We start from the raw sequence: 17,728 nt of genomic DNA on the forward strand, positions 1-17,728 counted from the left end.
CAAAAGCCTTTCCAGACCAGCCGTGTTCACAGTATGTTGCTGCTAACATCTCCACTTTTCTCTAGCTTTTAAGGGTAGCAGCTTTTTGGTTTTATTTTTGCCTGAGAGGTTCCACGTTCAGTTGATATTGTCACTTTCGTCAGTTCATCAATTACGCCACTCTTCTCCAAACAAACAGATAAATATACAAACCCATCTCAAATACCTCCTAGAAAGAAGTTAGGCTCTGAGAGAGGAAGGGCACTTTGACCTGCAGAAATGCTGGGTGTGGTGGTTGTGGTGGTGCGTGTGGATATATATATGACAGAGGAAAGTGAAAATAAGAAGTGAAAAAAACTCTTTACCTCAAGAGCAGGCAGTGGCGCAGCTTGTGCAGTCATGGCCAAGATTAAAGCTTGAGATCTTCCTGGCAAAAAGATGGAGCTGCTGAAACAGCTGGATGACTTGAAGGTGGAGCTGTCTTAGCTGGAAATCACCAAAGTGACAAGCAGTGTGGCATCCAAGCTCTCCAAGATCCTAGATGTTTGTAAATCCATTGCCCGAGTTCTCACTGTTGTTAATCAGACTCAGAAAGAGAACCTCAGGAAATTCTACAAGGGCAAGAAGTACAAGCCTCTGGATCTGCAGCCCAAGGAAACACATGCTGCATGTTCAACAAGCATGAGGAGAAGTTGAATACCAAGAAGCAGCAGCAGAAGAAACAGCTGTACCCACTGCCAAAGTTCGTGGTCAAGGCCTGAGCATCACAGAGTCAATAAAACACAAACAAACTAGAAAAAAAAAAGTGAAAATGAAATGGCACAGGAAACAAGGACAGAAAAACTGTTGTAGTTGTTTTGGTTGTTACAGTTCTTTTCTTTCTATATGCTATCCAATCTAGAGATTCCCTTGAAGAGGGGCTTCATGTTTCTCCATCAGTGCTATGGGAAGGAAAGGATTCAATAAATTGAACATCAAAGCAAGACAGTGCTTGTTTTCCATCCCTGAAGAGAAGGATTTAGATACTTACTCTACTTGGAAAGAAAGTGTGTATTTCCCATTTATGTAATAGCTTATGTAAATCTTAATGGAACTTAAAGTACCAGTTGAATACTGGTGACAGTGTTCCTTTAAAAATGTTCTTGTGGAGTCACAAAGGACAGGATAATTAAAACTCCTTGCAGAGTTTTGTTCTTTGACCTCTCATTAGTTTCAGCATTATAAATTGCCATTTGTTAGCAGCCTAATTTGATTATTAGCCCCTCTGAGCTCACAGCACACATTATTTAGAGTGGACTCTGCGTGACTCAGAATGCATGCTGTTGCTGCATACCCGACATGAAAAATGGCGGAGCAAATTGCCTTGCTCCTGTGTGTTCATGAGTTAGTCATACTAAAGTGGTTAAGCGAAGGGGAAGTAGTCCCTTCCAACATCCACGGCTGTGAGTTTGATAAAAGAAACTCAATGGGCAGTATGACTAGTTCATTCTGGAAGCAGCTTTGAGGTATCATGGAGGGAGGAGGAGAAAGAGGGAATTTTGGTCCCTACAGTTTTATCATTATAAAAAGATTGGTACGTCATATCACCTTTTGCCACCCTGCATAGAGAAATAAAAACTGACTTACTTCCTCAAGGTATTTCAACAAATGACTGCAGAAACTTAGAGCTGGGGACTACTAGCACACTCATTCTTTGTCTCTCTGGGTCTGTACTCTCATCTCAGCATTTTAACTAATTCCTCAATATTGCTACTAGGAGGCTTAGCAAGTATAATCAGGCTTCTTGCCAAAGCCAATGTCCATAAAACAACCTAACTTCTATTTCTTTTTAAGCGAGCAAATCAGAGAGTTGTGAGAAAACAGAAAAATACAATAATAAGAATATAGAAATGAAACACCCTACCTCCCCATCCTTGCCAAATATAAGTAACTGAAAAAATTAGTCCCACTGGCTCCATTACACACCAGAAGATCATTTGAGGCAAGCATAAAATCTTCAACTGTCTTGAGTTTGAGATCATGAAAGAAGATTAACTGAAGTCAGAATTAAAGTTTGAAAAATGTAGGAGAACACATACATAACAACAACAACAACAAAATACAGTAGATTCTCTCTTGGTGAACTTCTGCTTAATCATCTTGCTGGATTAATTGACAGTGAGACCCAGGACCAATAAACATGGTACACTAAGTGCTTATAGGTAGTAGTGTGGTTAGAAGTAATGTGACTAGAAGAGTCTAGTTTGCCCAGATACTTCTGCTTCAACAGTTTGAGTTGTGTGCTTACTGAAAATTAGTTGAGTTTGTTCCAAATCTATTTATGCCAGTTGTACATAATAATGCAATTATGTGATTTAATTAAATATTATGTAAACTGATGAAATATGAATGCAAAGTGAGTTGTTGCTTCAATGAAATCTAGGCTGAATGCCTTTGTAAGTCTCAGTAAATGCAGGGTGCTAAAAAAATCTGTCAAATTAGGCGCGGGTAAGAAAAAAGTAAAAGATGGGGGAAATTATAATAATTAAGAAGATTCTACATTCATATTGCTTCACATATTTTGTTTTTTACTTTATTTTATGGATAATTTCAAACATATCTAAAATTAGAGAGTCTAGTATAATTAAACAGGATATTCTCATCACCCAGCTTCAACAATTATCCATACATGTCCAATCTTGTTTTAGCTATACCCACCCACTCCTTCGCTACAATTATTTTGAAGCAAATCACAGATATCAGATCACTTCCTCTCATAGGTCTTTTTTAGTTCTCATTCCACTTTAAAGGAATCCAAACTGGAAATTATGGATGTGGCTTGAGTAAGCAAGATAGTGCAAAAGTACAAAAGTCAAACCATACTTAAGAAAAAGGCTGGAGGGTAGAATAAAATTGTGGAATCCATGTACTGGGCCCTAGAAGGGAGAAGCTATCCACTTATCATCCTGTTATCAAAAAAAAAAAAATTTGGAAGGTATGGCCAAGGTGGTGGAGTAGGAAGACCCTGAGCACGACTCCTCCCAAGGGCACACCAAAATTACAACTATTTACAGAGCAACTATTTACGAGAAGACTAGTAGAAAAGATAAAATGAAAGATAAAAAGAAGGAACCACAGCAAGATGAGTAGGAGGGCCAGAGATGGGGAATAGTCAAGACTCACATCCCAGGAGGAGGCAACCCACAAATGGGAGGATAATCACAATTGCAGAGGTTCTCCCCGAGGAGTGAGGGATTCGAGCCACACATCAATCTTCCAAGCCCAGGGGACGTGCACTGGGAAGATGAGCTTGCAGAACATGTAGCTTTGAAGACCAGTGAGGCTTATGTATGCGAGAGGTGGAGGGCTATAGGAAACAGAGACTCTGCTCTTAAAGTGCACACACAAAATCTCACACATTCCAAGACCCAGCACAGAGGCAGTAACTTGAAAGGAGCCTGGTCAGACCCACTTGCTGATCTTGGAGAGCCTCCTGGAGAGGCAGGAGGAAATTAGGACTCTCCTTGAGGACATAGATGCTGGTGGAAGCCATTTTTTGGGAGCTTGTTCTATTACAAGGACACTAGTGCTGGCAAATACCATTTTGGAGTATCATTTTAGCCTATTGGTGTCCAAGGCCTACTCATCCACCAGCAGGCTGGCACCAGCCCTGGGACCCTCTGGGCCGGGCAGCCAGCCTGGGACCTCCTGGGATGAGAAGCCACCCTGGGACCTGGCTCTGCCCACCAGCAGGCCAGCACCAGCCCCAGGACACCCCAACCCCTGCAGCCAGCCATGCTGGGACCCAGCCCCCCACCAGCAGGTTGGTAGCCATCACATAAAGAAGGGCCTAGCAGCCAGCTGGGCCAGGGGCCAGCCATGCCTACCAGTGCATCCATAGTAGTCAGCCCTGCTGCAACAGAAGGGCCTGTGCAGCCCACAAAAGGGAACTGCTAGAGCATATAACTCAGGTGACCAGGGGGCGGTATGCTGTTGGGCCCCACAGAATGTCTCCTACATAAGGCTGTTTCTCCAAAATCAGGAAATGTAACTGACCTACTTAATATTTTAAAATAAACACAGAGAATTAGGCAAAATGAGAAGACAGAGGAATATGTTCCAAAAGAAGGAATAAGACAAAACCCCAGAAGAAGGAATAAGTCAAAACCCCAGAAGAAGAACTAAGCAAAATGGTGAATAACAATCTACCTGATAAAGAGTTCAAGGTAATGATCATAAAGATGCTCAATGAATTTGGGAGAAGAATGGATGAACACAGTGAGAAGTTTAACAAAGAGTTCGGAAATATAAAGAAGAACCAAGTAAAGCTGAACAATACAATAACTGAAGTAAAAAAGTATACTAGAAGAGATCAACAGTAGGTTAGATCAGCAGTCCCCAACATTTTTGGCACCAGGGACCAGTTTTGTGGAACACAATTTTTCCATGGACATAGGGGTGATGGTTCAGGCGGTAATGCGAGCAATGGGGAGCGATGGGGAGTGGCAGATGAAGCTTCACTTGCTCACCCGCCGCTCAGCTCCTGCTGTGTGGCTGGGTTCCTAACAGGCCGTGGACCAGTACTGGTCCGCGGCCTGGGGGTTGGGGACCCCTGGGTTAGATGATACAGAGGAACAGATCAGCAAACTGAAAGACACAGTAGTGGAAATCACCCAAGCTGAACAGAAAAAAGGATTTTAAAAAGTGAAGACAGTGTAAGAGACTTCTGGGACAACATCAAGTGTACTAACATTCGCATTATAGTGATATCAGAAGGCAAGAGAGAGAGGTAAGGGCAGAGAACTTATTTGAAGAGATAATAGCTAAAAAATTCCCTAACCTGGGAAAGGAAAGAGACATCCAGTTCAAGGAAACACAGAGCTCCAAACTAGACGAGCCCAAAGAGGTTCACATCAAGACACATAATTAAAATGGCAAAAATTAAAGAGAGAATCTTAAAAGCAAAAAGAGAAAAGCAACTAGTTATGTACAAGGGAACTCTCAACTGTCTTTTCAGCAAAAATAAATAAGCTACAAGGATATACTGTACAACACAAGGAATACAGCCAATATCTTTTTTTTTTTTTTTTTTTTTTAAAGTTTTACTTGATTTTATTTATTTATTTATTTTATTTTTGGCTGTGTTGGGTCTTCGGTTCTGCGAGGGCCTTCTCCAGTTGCGGCAAGCGGGGGCCACTCTTCATCGCGGTGCGGGGACCGCTCTTCATCGCGGTGCGCGGGCCTCTCTCCATCGCGGCCCCTCCCGTCGCGGGGCACAGGCTCCAGACGCGCAGGCTCAGCAACTGTGGCTCACGGGCCCAGCCGCTCCGCGGCATGTGGGATCCTCCCAGACCAGGGCTCGAACCCGTGTCCCCTGCATTAGCAGGCAGACTCTCAACCACTGCGCCACCAGGGAAGCCCGCCAATATCTATATTTACTATAAATGGAGTATAACCTTTAAAAATTGTGAATCACTATATTGTACACCTGTAACTCATATAATATTGTACAGCAACTATACTTCCATTAAAAAATAAAATAAATAAATAAAAAACAAAACAAATGAACAAACATAACAAAACAGAAACAGAGTCATAGATATGGAGAAGAAATAGGTGTTTGCCAGAAGGGAGGGTGGTAGGAGGATGAGTGAAGTAGGCGAAGGAGCTTGAGACACAAACTTCCAATAATAAAATAAATAATTCATGGGGATGTAATATACAGCATAGGGAATATGGTCAATAATACGTCAGTAACTTTGTATGGTGACAGATGGTAACTAGACTTTTGCAATGGTCATTTTGTAATGTATAAAAATATCAAATCACTATGTTGTACACCTGGAACTAATATATTATTGTAATTATACATTTTTTTTCAATTATACTTCAATAAAATATTTTTCATATAAAATATTTGAGATACAACATATTTTAATGATTGTTTCAGTCACTTAGAAAATGAGCAGATAATAGACCTGAATGGCTGCTTTAGCTAAATTGTGCCATATGAAAGCAGAGGAAACGAGCTGAGAGAGAGAGAGGAGGCAGAAGGGCAGAGATGAGAGAGGCTTTCTGAGACAGTGTGAACAATGGTTTCTGATTTAACAGGTAAATTTCCGGTTCCTAGGTTCCTGACTGGGCTTTGTTGGATGCCCTGGGATTTCCATGAGATTGTTTGTTGCAGTCTTTTATTAAATTCCATTCTATTTAAGCTGCCTGAATACCTTCCTGTTCTTTGAAGCCAACAATTACTGACTGAGAAACAGGATAGCCTCTGATAGAGAGGGTGTAAGTTGAGAATCAAAAGGCACAAACAAGAAACTCTTCATAGTTTAAACCAAATATAGCATTAGGCTAGGTTCTTATGGCAAGCCCCTATGTGTGTGTGTATATGTGTGTTGCACTTATGTGTATGTATGTGTGCCTTTAATATCCACTAATACTCATGCTATTTATGCAGCACCCAGGGCTGTTCCAGCTTAGGAGACTTAATTCACATATAATCTTATACAGCAAGAAGGAATTATCTAGGGGTAAACCCAGGCCTATGGAACAAGACAAGTTTACCTTATTTTCTTCATGTTTTTACTGCTATGCTCCTCCATTGTTTAAAAGTTGCTTATGAGCCTGAAAAAGAACATTTTCTATTTTAATTCTATTTCATTCTCCATGAACCAATTCCAGGTTGGTAACAGAAGATAATACTTGCCCACTCATATTCAACTATTGTATATGTATTCAACACCTACTACATGTCAAGCACTTTTGCATACTGATCTTAACTCTTTCTGTGAACTGTGTTTTATACACGAAAAAACTAAAACTCAGAGAAGTTATCTGGTCCAAAGTTGTATGGCTAGTGAGTGGCAGAATGAGGTACTCTTTCTATGGCAAGAAAGGGTGTTTCTTGCCATAGAAAGGCTGTTTCTCTTCCAACCTTTAGTGCAGTAGCATTTGAGTATGAAAGCAGAATGGAATACATAGCTTAAAATAAGGCTACAGGTGATGAATACCCATATTCTGTGATGAAGAAATAACTAGTAGTGTTACAGATGAAATTCCTTTAATTTAGCACTCTGTTAATTCATCATGTGGGCTATTAAAGGGGAATATTTCTACTGAGCAAAATATGCTTTATTCAAGACAGAAGGGGGGTAATCACAGTCCTATGCTCAAATTGTAAGAACATATTGGTCCACATGGCTTCAATTTGGCTTTAAGTCAGAGGTAAATTTGAATCACCTCTGATCTGACCTTAGCTTCTTTTGTATTTATCACTATTACCTACAATATCCACTCTGCTTTCCTCATGAAATGCCCCGAGTGAAAATGTCAGAGAGTATTTTGTATTTTGAATAAGAATTAGGAAGTCTCCAGTGGAGGAAAATCTGGAAGGGTATTCAGGAAAGCTGGTGGGAACATTTTGTTAACAGCAAATGTAGATCCAGCACTGGTCAGGTAGTTCTTGGCTTTTCTATGCAGCTTCCTAGAGGAAATCACTTCCCTTCCCTGGGTCTAAACAACCTTGTCTAAATTATCTCTATAAATCTTTTCTAACTTGATAATTTTGCTTTCCATGAAATACATTTTCCAAAAGCAATAGCTCACTGAAGGAGAATTATCTTATTCTTTTTCCTTTTAGAAAGTCACTTAATTGGATGGGAATGCATTTCCTAGAAGCTGGTGAATCTAATATTTGGTGGATACCAGCCTAGTTTGTACTGACATCTTATGTGGCTTCCCCTAGACATGACACAATCTGACATGACTCATCCATACAGCTCATCTGGCCCAGAGGTTAAACGTGTTCATTTGCTTATTATTGGGACCCTACATACACATCTGCCAACACTTCTAGCACTTGGGAAAAAAAAAAAAAAGAATTACAGAGAGGCTTGGCATTTTACCTTTATGTTCGTTCTTGGCAGGATTGTTGTTTTCCCTTGCAATTTCATGAGCATTGCAGGGTCTCTATTGAATGACTAAAATGTATTTGTTGTTGGAGTATGGCAGAGAACTATCATTCTCCTTTAAAAAACCTTTGGGGAATAGTCTGTTCAATTTCTAAGGCTACCACTCATTCAAAAATATTAAATGCGTTTAAAACAGAGAACAATTCTTTGTCACAAAGTGAAGGCAACTTCTAGAAAATTCCACATGGCTAACTTCTAGTTTCCTTTAGGAAACATAGAGCCAACCCCCTCTTAACTCTACCTTAGTCATCCAGTACAGGGCTTCCCTACAAATCCATTCACTGTAGCTTTGCTAAGTCTAATTTCTCTGTCTTCATAAATCTACATTCAGTGTTAATGACAGAACTGAAGATGAGGTTGTGGCAAGTCAGTCAGACATTTTTTCTCTAACTTTTATATACTAATGGTTCCTTTTCTGAGTCCTGGGAAGTGTCAAACCAATACGATTGATTATCAATGGTATCTCCATTCCCAGGGATAACACTTTTGGTTTCTGTGACTTTCAAATTATGTTTCTAAGCATGAAGCATTTTCCCTCTCTGGTTTTACACGAGTTGTCTTTTCTCACACCAGTTTTTCTTGCAAAAACCCTGATGTACCGTCCATGTTCTTTCATCTTGTCTAACAGTACATATTCTATTATTTATTACATGACATCAGAAGACTATATATGGTTAAACTGAGCACTACTCATATTCTGGAAAAAGCGTTCATCTCTCTAACTGGTTGCTGAAGCAGCACTACCAACACAAACGTTCTGACTTCATTCAGGTATTGTTTACTTGCCTTGAACAGTTTCCTTAGACATTCCTTTGCTGTCATTTTTCTTTTTTTCTTACAAGATAAAACAGCTAATAAATAATGTTTTATTGTGTACTGCTCTGGCCACCGCCTCCCCTCATTTTTTTTTTTTTTTTTTTTACTTTTATTTATTTATTTATTTCTTTTTATTTTTGGCTGTGTTGGGTCTTCGGTTCGTGCGAGGGCTTTCTCTAGTTACGGCAAGTGGGGGCCACTCTTCATCGCGGTGCAGGGACCGCTCTTCATCGCGGTGCGCGGGCCTCTCACCATCGCGGCCCCTCCCGTTGCGGGGCACAGGCTCCAGACGCGCAGGCTCAGTAGTTGTGGCTCACGGGCGTAGTTGCTCCGCGGCATGTGGGATCCTCCCAGACCAGGGCTCGAACCCGTGTCCCCTGCATTAGCAGGCAGATTCTCAACCACTGCGCCACCAGGGAAGCCCCTCCCCTCATTTTTTAAGATGAGAGTTTTGAATCAGGAGCATGTTGGTTTATTTGCCATATATATATATATTTTTTAATATATATTTTATATATATATATATTTTTTTCAGTTGTTACTAAGAGATTGCAACCTACGAATCCTGTATGGGAAGGTGACATTTGGGACATGTGCTATAGGTTACATTTCTGATATTTTGATTCACATGTTTGTTTCAGTTATTGAGAACTTTCATACGTTTTGAAAGGGTCAGAAAATCATCTGTGACTTCAAAAGTATTCCAGTCTTTTCCAGCTTATATCACATTTTAGACAATAGTAGAAATAGTGGAGGAAATCACAGAGTAAAGGAATACCCTATTTCTGTCATCTAGGAGTTTATGGAAAAAAAACACATATTTTTTGTGAAGAGTTTATAAAGCATAGACTATCAAGAACTATCAGGAATATACAGAGTATATTAGAAACACTATATATTAGAAAAAAATTAGAAATTTATCTTGAGGAGGCAGGTTGCCCTTCAAACACCTATAATAACACAGCTTATTAGAAAGAACCAAGGCTTTACCTACTTGCTATTGAGTAGTCACTGACCAGTTGTTGGACTGAATTGACCAGTTATTTCCACCTCTACAGTTTGACTGACACCTGGTTCTTCTACTGAGTTAAGATGAGCACCTCTGTATGTTATTTCTTACACTGGAGGAGTTACCACGCTGTGCCCTGCTCTCAATTTTTTCAATTTTTGCTATAAGCAAAATACAATGTTCATTAATCACTGCAGTGCAGGCAAAGCCTTCAAAATGACTGAATGGAATCAGTGGAAACAGGCGTTGCTGGGACACAAAATTGCACGAAACAAAATGTTTGGGATTTTTGTATTCTTCCCAAGTGAAATGACCTCAGCATTAAAGTACAAACTTGGGCACGAACCAAGCTTCCTCCATAGCACATCCCTTGTTGTAACTCAGATATGAAGTCCCTTGACCCCTGATTGCTGCATTATGATGGCAAGCAATTTTCTACCACTCCCCAGTGTGTATGAAACAATTTGCTCACCTCCAGTGCCAGAGCTGATTCATTGGCTTCTACAGACCCTGGAGCCCCTTGGCAGGAGCAGTTCGGACAACACTTCAATAGGAAGTGTAAGAATTAAATGTTCGGCTCAGCCATGTGGGTGGTTCAGGGAGTGGAACTCAGATGTCTACCTTTTTCTTTTCCTTGTGTACTTGTTTGGTGATAGTCTCTGGTCTGAATCCATCATTCTGATCTATCAGATCAGAAGGGTGTGCAAACTCTAAGTATATCCCAGATCTTATAGTGGGTGGGGAAGGTATTAATATATGTGCACATACTCCAGATTCTTCCCACAGACCATGAAATTGTCATTGTGGATGTGGATGTTTCTTTTATAGAGCTTTTTCTCCATGTGTGGCTGCAGTATCCTTTCTAAACCATTCTGACCTCAACTTTCAGTCAAACTGATTAGCTATTGTCTGCCCAGTGACAGGAACAGATTTTTCCATGTCTCAGGAGCTCAGTTAATTAGTTCTGCCCAAAGTTACAATGGATGTGGTTCTATAAAGAACCACAAGCTTCTTGGCTTTAAGACATTTGTCTTTTATTTGAATCATGATCTGTATCTGTTACATGATCATAACTCTACCTGTTATTGGTTATGTATCACAACAAATATAATTTTAGCAGTGGTCCCAGTTGAGCCTAACTGCCATTCATATACACCCGAGTGCATCTAATTAGCTGATAGGAATAATCCACAGGGTCCATTTAAATGGGTTTTGTCACCTGGGGAGAAGAGGCCTAGGAGAAGGAAGAGAGGAGGTGTGGAAAGAGAGAGAGGAGGTATGGAAAGAGTGAGATGAGGAGGAGGTGAGGAAATGGCAGGGAGAGTCTTGTAAGTGGTCACTTGGTTGGCAAAGATGTGATGGAGGAGAAGGCGTGGGGAGGCTGGCCCAGTGTCTGTCCCCTGATCTATTCCCAAAGACTTCTGAGCTTTATGAATAGAGGCATTGCAGGCACAAGCAGAAGGACCTGTATTTACAAAGGACTTATGAGGCACGTGATGTGGAATGTCATGGTCAGGCTGCAGGTAGCCATAAGGAGTCAGTAAGCAATAGGACACAGAAGTATTTAACTGTGGTATAGTGAGAATTTAATGAATAGTAATGGTTAGACCCTTGAGTGCTGATGTGGGCCCTCTCCCAGCTAAAATCATCTAACAGGCAGCAAGTTCATGGTATTTGACTCCTCTAACATTGCAGATCTCTATTTCTGCATAGGATGCATTCACCACTGATTTTCTTGTGCTTCTGGTGTATATTCCTTCCAATCCTGTTTGCTGGTTTGGTAAAAACACAGAGTGAAAGTAACTTTGAATGAAGTCTAAGTCATCATTGTCTCCAATCTTTAATGGCCCAGCCATTGTGGTCAGGTGACCAAATATGATGCAAAATGGAGGAAAAGGATATCCTATATGGACATACTGTGGCCTCAGCTCAATGAGCATTTGAAGAAATTATTGCATCTCTTTGACACCTCTAGAGTATACAGCTTCAGGAGCAGCAAAAGAATGTGGGATGGATATGGAGGGCACTGTGGCAAGCAGCAACTAGGTCATGATAAGATGCCACCCTCCAGTGGCTGTATGGCAACCCGAATTAATGAGATAAACGAAAGTGTTCAGAAAAGAGAATATGAGAGGACTCTGTAAGTTCACAGGGATACCCCTAAGTATGCCCATAGATAGCTTGATAAGGCTTGATGTGCAGGACAGGTAGGATACCCATATCTCCTTCATTGTCCATTATTTAAATTACTGTTATTGTTGCCCTTCCATCCTTCCTGAAATAATAATCCCTTATATTTATGTAACCTTTGCGGTTTATAAGTGTTTTCACATGCTTTCACTCATTTAATGCTGAGAGCAACCCTGTGACATAGCAAGGTATTATGATCATTACACAGATAAAGAAATCTATGATCTAGAGATTTGATAACATTTTCCCAAAGTACCATCTCTAGAGAGCTGATGAACTAGGCATAGAACTTAAGCCTTCTGTAGTAGGCAGAATGATGCCCCCATCCCCCAAAGATGTCCATGTCCTAATCCCTGAAACCTGTGAATAAATTAACATCCATGTCAAACGAGACTTTGCAGATGTGAAAATGATTAAGTATGTTGATATGGGGAGGTTATTCTGGATTATCCAATCTAAACATGTGAATTTTTAAACTCAGAGAACCTTTCCCAGCTAAGGTCAGAAAGATATGTGATAGGGGCTTCCCTGGTGGTGCAGTGGTTAAGAATCCGCCTCTCAATGCAGCGGACACGGGCCCGAGCCCTGGTCGGGGGAGATCCCACATGCTGTGGAGCAACTAAGCCCGTGTACCACAACTACTGAGGCTGCGCCCTAAAGTCCGCGAGCCACAACTACTGAAGCCCATGCGCCACACCTACTGAAGCCCGTGCGCCTAGAGCCCGTGCTCCGCAACAAGAGAAGCCACCACAATGATAAGCCTGTGCACCACAACGAAGAGTAGGCCCTACTCGCTGCAACTAGAGGAAGCCTGCGTGCAGCAATGAAGACCCAATGCAGCCAAAAATAAATAAATTTATTTAAAAATAAAGGAAAGAGACGTGATAATGGAAGAAGGGTCAGAGAAAGATTTGACATTGCTGGCTTGGAAGATGGAGGACAGCACAAGAAGTCAAGAAACGCAGGTGGCTTTTAGAATGTAGAAAAGACAAGGAAATGGATTCTCCATATATTAGTTTCCTATCTGCTTTAACAAATTACCACAAACTTAATGCTTAAAGCAACACAAATTTATTATCATACAATTCTGGAAGCCAGAAGTCCAAAATAGGACTTACAGGCTAAAATCAAGGTGTTAGCAGTGCTGCATTCTTTCTGGAGGCTTTAGGAGAAGATCTATTTCTTTGCCTTTTCAAGCTACTAGAGACAGCAGAGGAGAGATCAAGATAGTGGAGTAAGAGGATGTAGAGGTTACCTCCCCCATGGACGCATCAAAAATACATCTACACGTGGAAAAATTCTTACAGAAAACTGAATGGAAGCTGGCAGAAGGACTCCTGTACAACCAAAGCTGTAAGAAAGATACACATGTGCTCCGGTAGAAGGAAGAAAAGTGATCGGGTCAGGACCTGTGTCCCTGGGAGGGGACTCAGAGGAAAAGGAAGATTATACAGGTGGATGCCCACACTGGGGAGTCAGTGGTATAAACCATAGATTAGACACCTCAGTCCTGGGGTCCTATGAGGAGGAGACAAGCCCCCTTATTGGAGGAGCACTGGGACAGACAGAGGGGCTGTGGGAAGCCTGGACTCTGCTGGTTAGGAACATGCACACACTGGCTGGGCCCCTAGGCAGGGGAGAAAGAGGTCTGCTCTAGCAGCTGCTGGGTTTCCTGCAAATGCCTAGCAGCTCGCCCTAGCCCAAGCTGAACAAACGCTCTGGCCCTGCTCACTCCATACCATAGCACAGCACTGGATCTGGGGTGGCCATGACCAAGGAAAAGACTCAACTGTGGGATGCAGAGGTGACCCAGTCCTGGGATAGAGCCTGGGTAGGGTGGTGGTGACCATTGTTGGCACTTTCTCAAACAGTGCCTTAGAAGCCACCCAGATCTCTGATGGTGGCCACTCCACCACAGTTCACCTCCTGACACATGCTGAGAGTCCAAGCAGGCCTCTGCCAGCCCTGTGGAGCTGCCCAGAGCCTGGGGGCAATGATCAGCTGTGAGGGATAAAGGAGACTTGCACCAGAGGCGGTGTCTGAGCAGAGACACAGGCGCTTACAAGGCAGCACATTGGACCTCTGTGTGCATGGGTCCCACTTGCTTCAGCATTCCCCTTCTCTGGGGCAAGGGTCCCAGAGCAGAAGAGGGAAAAACACACACTTAAAGGGAGTAGAGCCAGCTTGGGCTGACTGTCAGGGGTTCTGCTTCAGCAACTTGGAGTCAGACCCTGACCCTGATAGGGTGGTGATGGCCACTGAGCAGAGGGAAAGTCTTGCTTCACACCTGGCTCCAGTTCTAGCATCTCCATCTCCAGCCCTACCCCCTACCAAGGTGATAGCTGCCAGCACATCCTGAAGATGTGACTTGCATCCACGTCAAATCTAGCTCTGCCACAAAAGGCATTGGACACACAGTCTGCATAGGGATGCTCCCATATAGGAACACCCTTTCAAGACCACAGTAGGTAACTGTTGCACCTAAACTCATAGAGGCAGAGGAAAATAAGCAAAACGAAAAGGCAGAGGAATTACTCTCAATTGAAAGATCAAGAGAAAAACCCTGAAAAATACATAATGAAACAAAAATAAATAATTTACCAGACAAACAATTCAAAATATTGGTGATAAAAATGTTAACTGCATTTGGAAAAAGAATTGATGTAAACAGTGAACATTTTTAACAAGGAACTAGAAAATATAAAAAGACCCAATCAGAAATGAATAATTCAAGAGCTAAAATAAAAAACACATTAGAAGGAATGAATAGCAGACTAAGAGATACAGAAGAAGAGATAAGTGACCTGGAAGGTAGAATAATGGAAATCACCCAATCAGAACAGCAAAAAGAAAAACAAATTTAAAAATATGAAAGCAATTTAAGAGCTCTCTGGGATAACATTAAGCATACCAGCAACATTTGTATTATAGGGGTCCTAGAAGGAGAAGAGAGATAGAAGGGGATCAAAAATGTATTTGAGGAAACTATGACTGAAAAGTTCTCAAACCTGAAGAAGGAAACAGATGTCCAGGTACAGGAAGCACAGAGGGCCCCAAAGAAATGAACTCAAACAGACCCACACCAAGACATATCATAATTAAAATGGCAAAAGGTAAAGATAGAATTCTAAAGGCAGCAAGAGAAAAACAAAGAGTCATACATAGTGGAACCCCCATAAGGCTATCAGCTGACTTCACTGCAGAAACTTTGCAGGCCAGAAGGGTGTGGCATGATATATTCAAAGTCCTGAAAGGGAATACCATGCAACCTAGGACACTCTACCCAGCAACATTATCATTTAGAATTGAAGGAGAGATAAAGAACTTCTGAGAGAGCAAAAACATTGATAAAGGAAATTGCAGATGAGGCAAAGAAATGGAAAGATATCCCATGTTCATGGACTGGAAGAATCAATACTGTTAAAATGTCTATACTACCTAAAAAAATCTACAGATTTAATGCAGTCCCTATCAAAATACTCATGACTTTTTTTGCAGAACTAGAACAAATAATCCTAAAATTCATATGGAACCACAAAAGACCCTAAATTGCCAAAGCAATCTTGAGAATAAAGAACAAAGCAGGAGGTATTATCCTCCCAGAGTTCAGACTATACTACAAAGCTGCAGTAATGAAAACAGTATGTTACTGGCACAAAAACAGACACATAGATCAATGGAACAGAATAGAGAGCCCAGAAATAAAACTATGCACCTATAGTCAATTAATGTACAACAAAGGAGGCAAGAATATACAATGGAGAAAATACAGTCTCTTCAATAAGTGGTGCTGGGAAAACAGGACAGCTACACGTAAAACAATGAGATCAGAACATTTCCTCATACCATATACAAAAATAAGCTCAAAATGGATTAAAGACCTAAACATGAGACCTGAAACCATAAAACTCCTAGAAGAGAACATAGGGAGAACAATCTTTGACATAAATTGTAGCAATATTTTTTTGGATTTGTCTCCTAAGGCAAAAGAAATAAAAGGAAAAATAAACAAATGGGACCCAATTAAACTTAAAATAAACAAATGGGACCCAATTAAACTTAAAAGCTTTTGCACGGCAAAGGTAACCACTGACAAAATGAAAAGGCAACCTACTGAATGGGCAAAAGTATTTGCAAATGATATGACTGACAAGGGATTAATATCCAAAATATATAAACAGCTCATACAACTCAACATCAAAAAAACAAACAACCCAATCAAAAAAATGGGCAAAAGACCTGAATAGAGAAGGTTTTTCCCAAGAAGACATACAGATGGCTAACATGGAAAGATGAAAAGATGCTCAACATCACTAATTATTAGAGAAATGCAAGCCAAAACCACAATGAGATATCACCTCACCTGTCAGAATGACTATCATCGAAATGTCTACAAATAACAAGTGTTAGAGAGAATGTGGAGAAAAGGGAACACTTATGCACTGTTAGTGGGAGTGTAAATTGGTGAAGTCACTATGGAAAACAGTATGGAGGTTCCTCAAAAAACCAAAAATAGAACTACCATATGATCTAGCAATTCCACTCCTGGACATATATCCAGAAAAAACAAAAACACTAATTTGAAAAGCTACATGCACCCCAATGTTCACTGCAGCATTATTTACAATAACCAAGACATGGAAACAACCAAAGTGTCCAGTAACAGATGAATGGATGAAAGAAGATGTGGTATATAAATACAATGAAGTATTACTCAGTCATAAAAAATGATGAAATTCTGCCATTTGCTGCCACGTGAATGGACCTAGAGAATATTATGCTTAGTGAATAAGTCAGACAGAGAAAGATAAATAGTGTATGATATCACTTATATGTGGAATCTAAAACATAATACAAATGAATGTTTAGAGCAAAACCAAACAGACTCACAGATACAGAAAACAAACCAGTGGTTCCCAGTGTGAAGGGGGAGGGGCAAGACAGGGGTATGGGATTAAGAGACATAAACTACTATGTATAAAATAGATAAACAACAGAATATATTGTATAGCACAGGGAATTGTAGCCATTATCTTGTAGTGACATTTAATGGAATATAATCTGTAAAAAATCTGAATCACTATACTGTACACCTGAAATTAATATATTGTAAATCAATTATAATTCATCTTTAAAGTGCTTCACTCCAACCTCTGCTTCTGTCATCATATCTCTTTCTCTCTCTCCCTTTCTCTCCTTCTCTCTCTCTCTCTCACTCTCTCTGCCTCTCTCTTTCTCTAAAGTTTGCTCCCGTGTTAAGGATATTTGTGGTTATACTGGGATCACCCAGATAATCCAGTATAATCTTCAGAAAGGATTTTGGTCCTGCTGACACCTTGATTTTAGCCCAGTGATACCCATGTCAGACTTCTGACCTATACAACTGTATGATAGTACATTTGTATTGTTCAAGCCACGAAGTTTATGGTAATTTGTTACAGCAGTAGTAGAAAACTAATACACCTTCCAATTCTCACACCAGGGAGTTAAAGTATCATTTACCAACTTTGGTGCATTTTGAGGTGTATTACTTTGGTATCTACTAATTTGTTCAGGCTGAACGTTGAGCTTTCTGAATCCAGCAGTTTTCCTCCTAGTAAAAATCTTAGACAGCACATGTGTTATCATTTTGAATTTATATCACATTACACATGCTCACGAATTTTTACTTATATATCATGCGTATCTTTAGTCCCATTTTGCAGATGACTGGACTGAAGCACTGATGTTAGGAATTAGAAATACAATACTCATTTCCCCAGCTTGCTACTTAATATTC

General features: G+C 40.7%; 1 pseudogene; it reads left to right on the plus strand.

The window, feature by feature from the left end:
* Positions 1-378: 378 nt before the first annotated feature.
* On the plus strand, positions 379-740 carry LOC103017648 (60S ribosomal protein L35-like; annotated as a pseudogene).
* The last annotated feature ends 16,988 nt before the right edge of the window (positions 741-17,728 follow it).

The sequence above is a fragment of the Balaenoptera acutorostrata genome, chromosome X, assembly GCF_949987535.1.
Source record: "Balaenoptera acutorostrata chromosome X, mBalAcu1.1, whole genome shotgun sequence".
NCBI lineage: Eukaryota > Metazoa > Chordata > Mammalia > Artiodactyla > Balaenopteridae > Balaenoptera > Balaenoptera acutorostrata.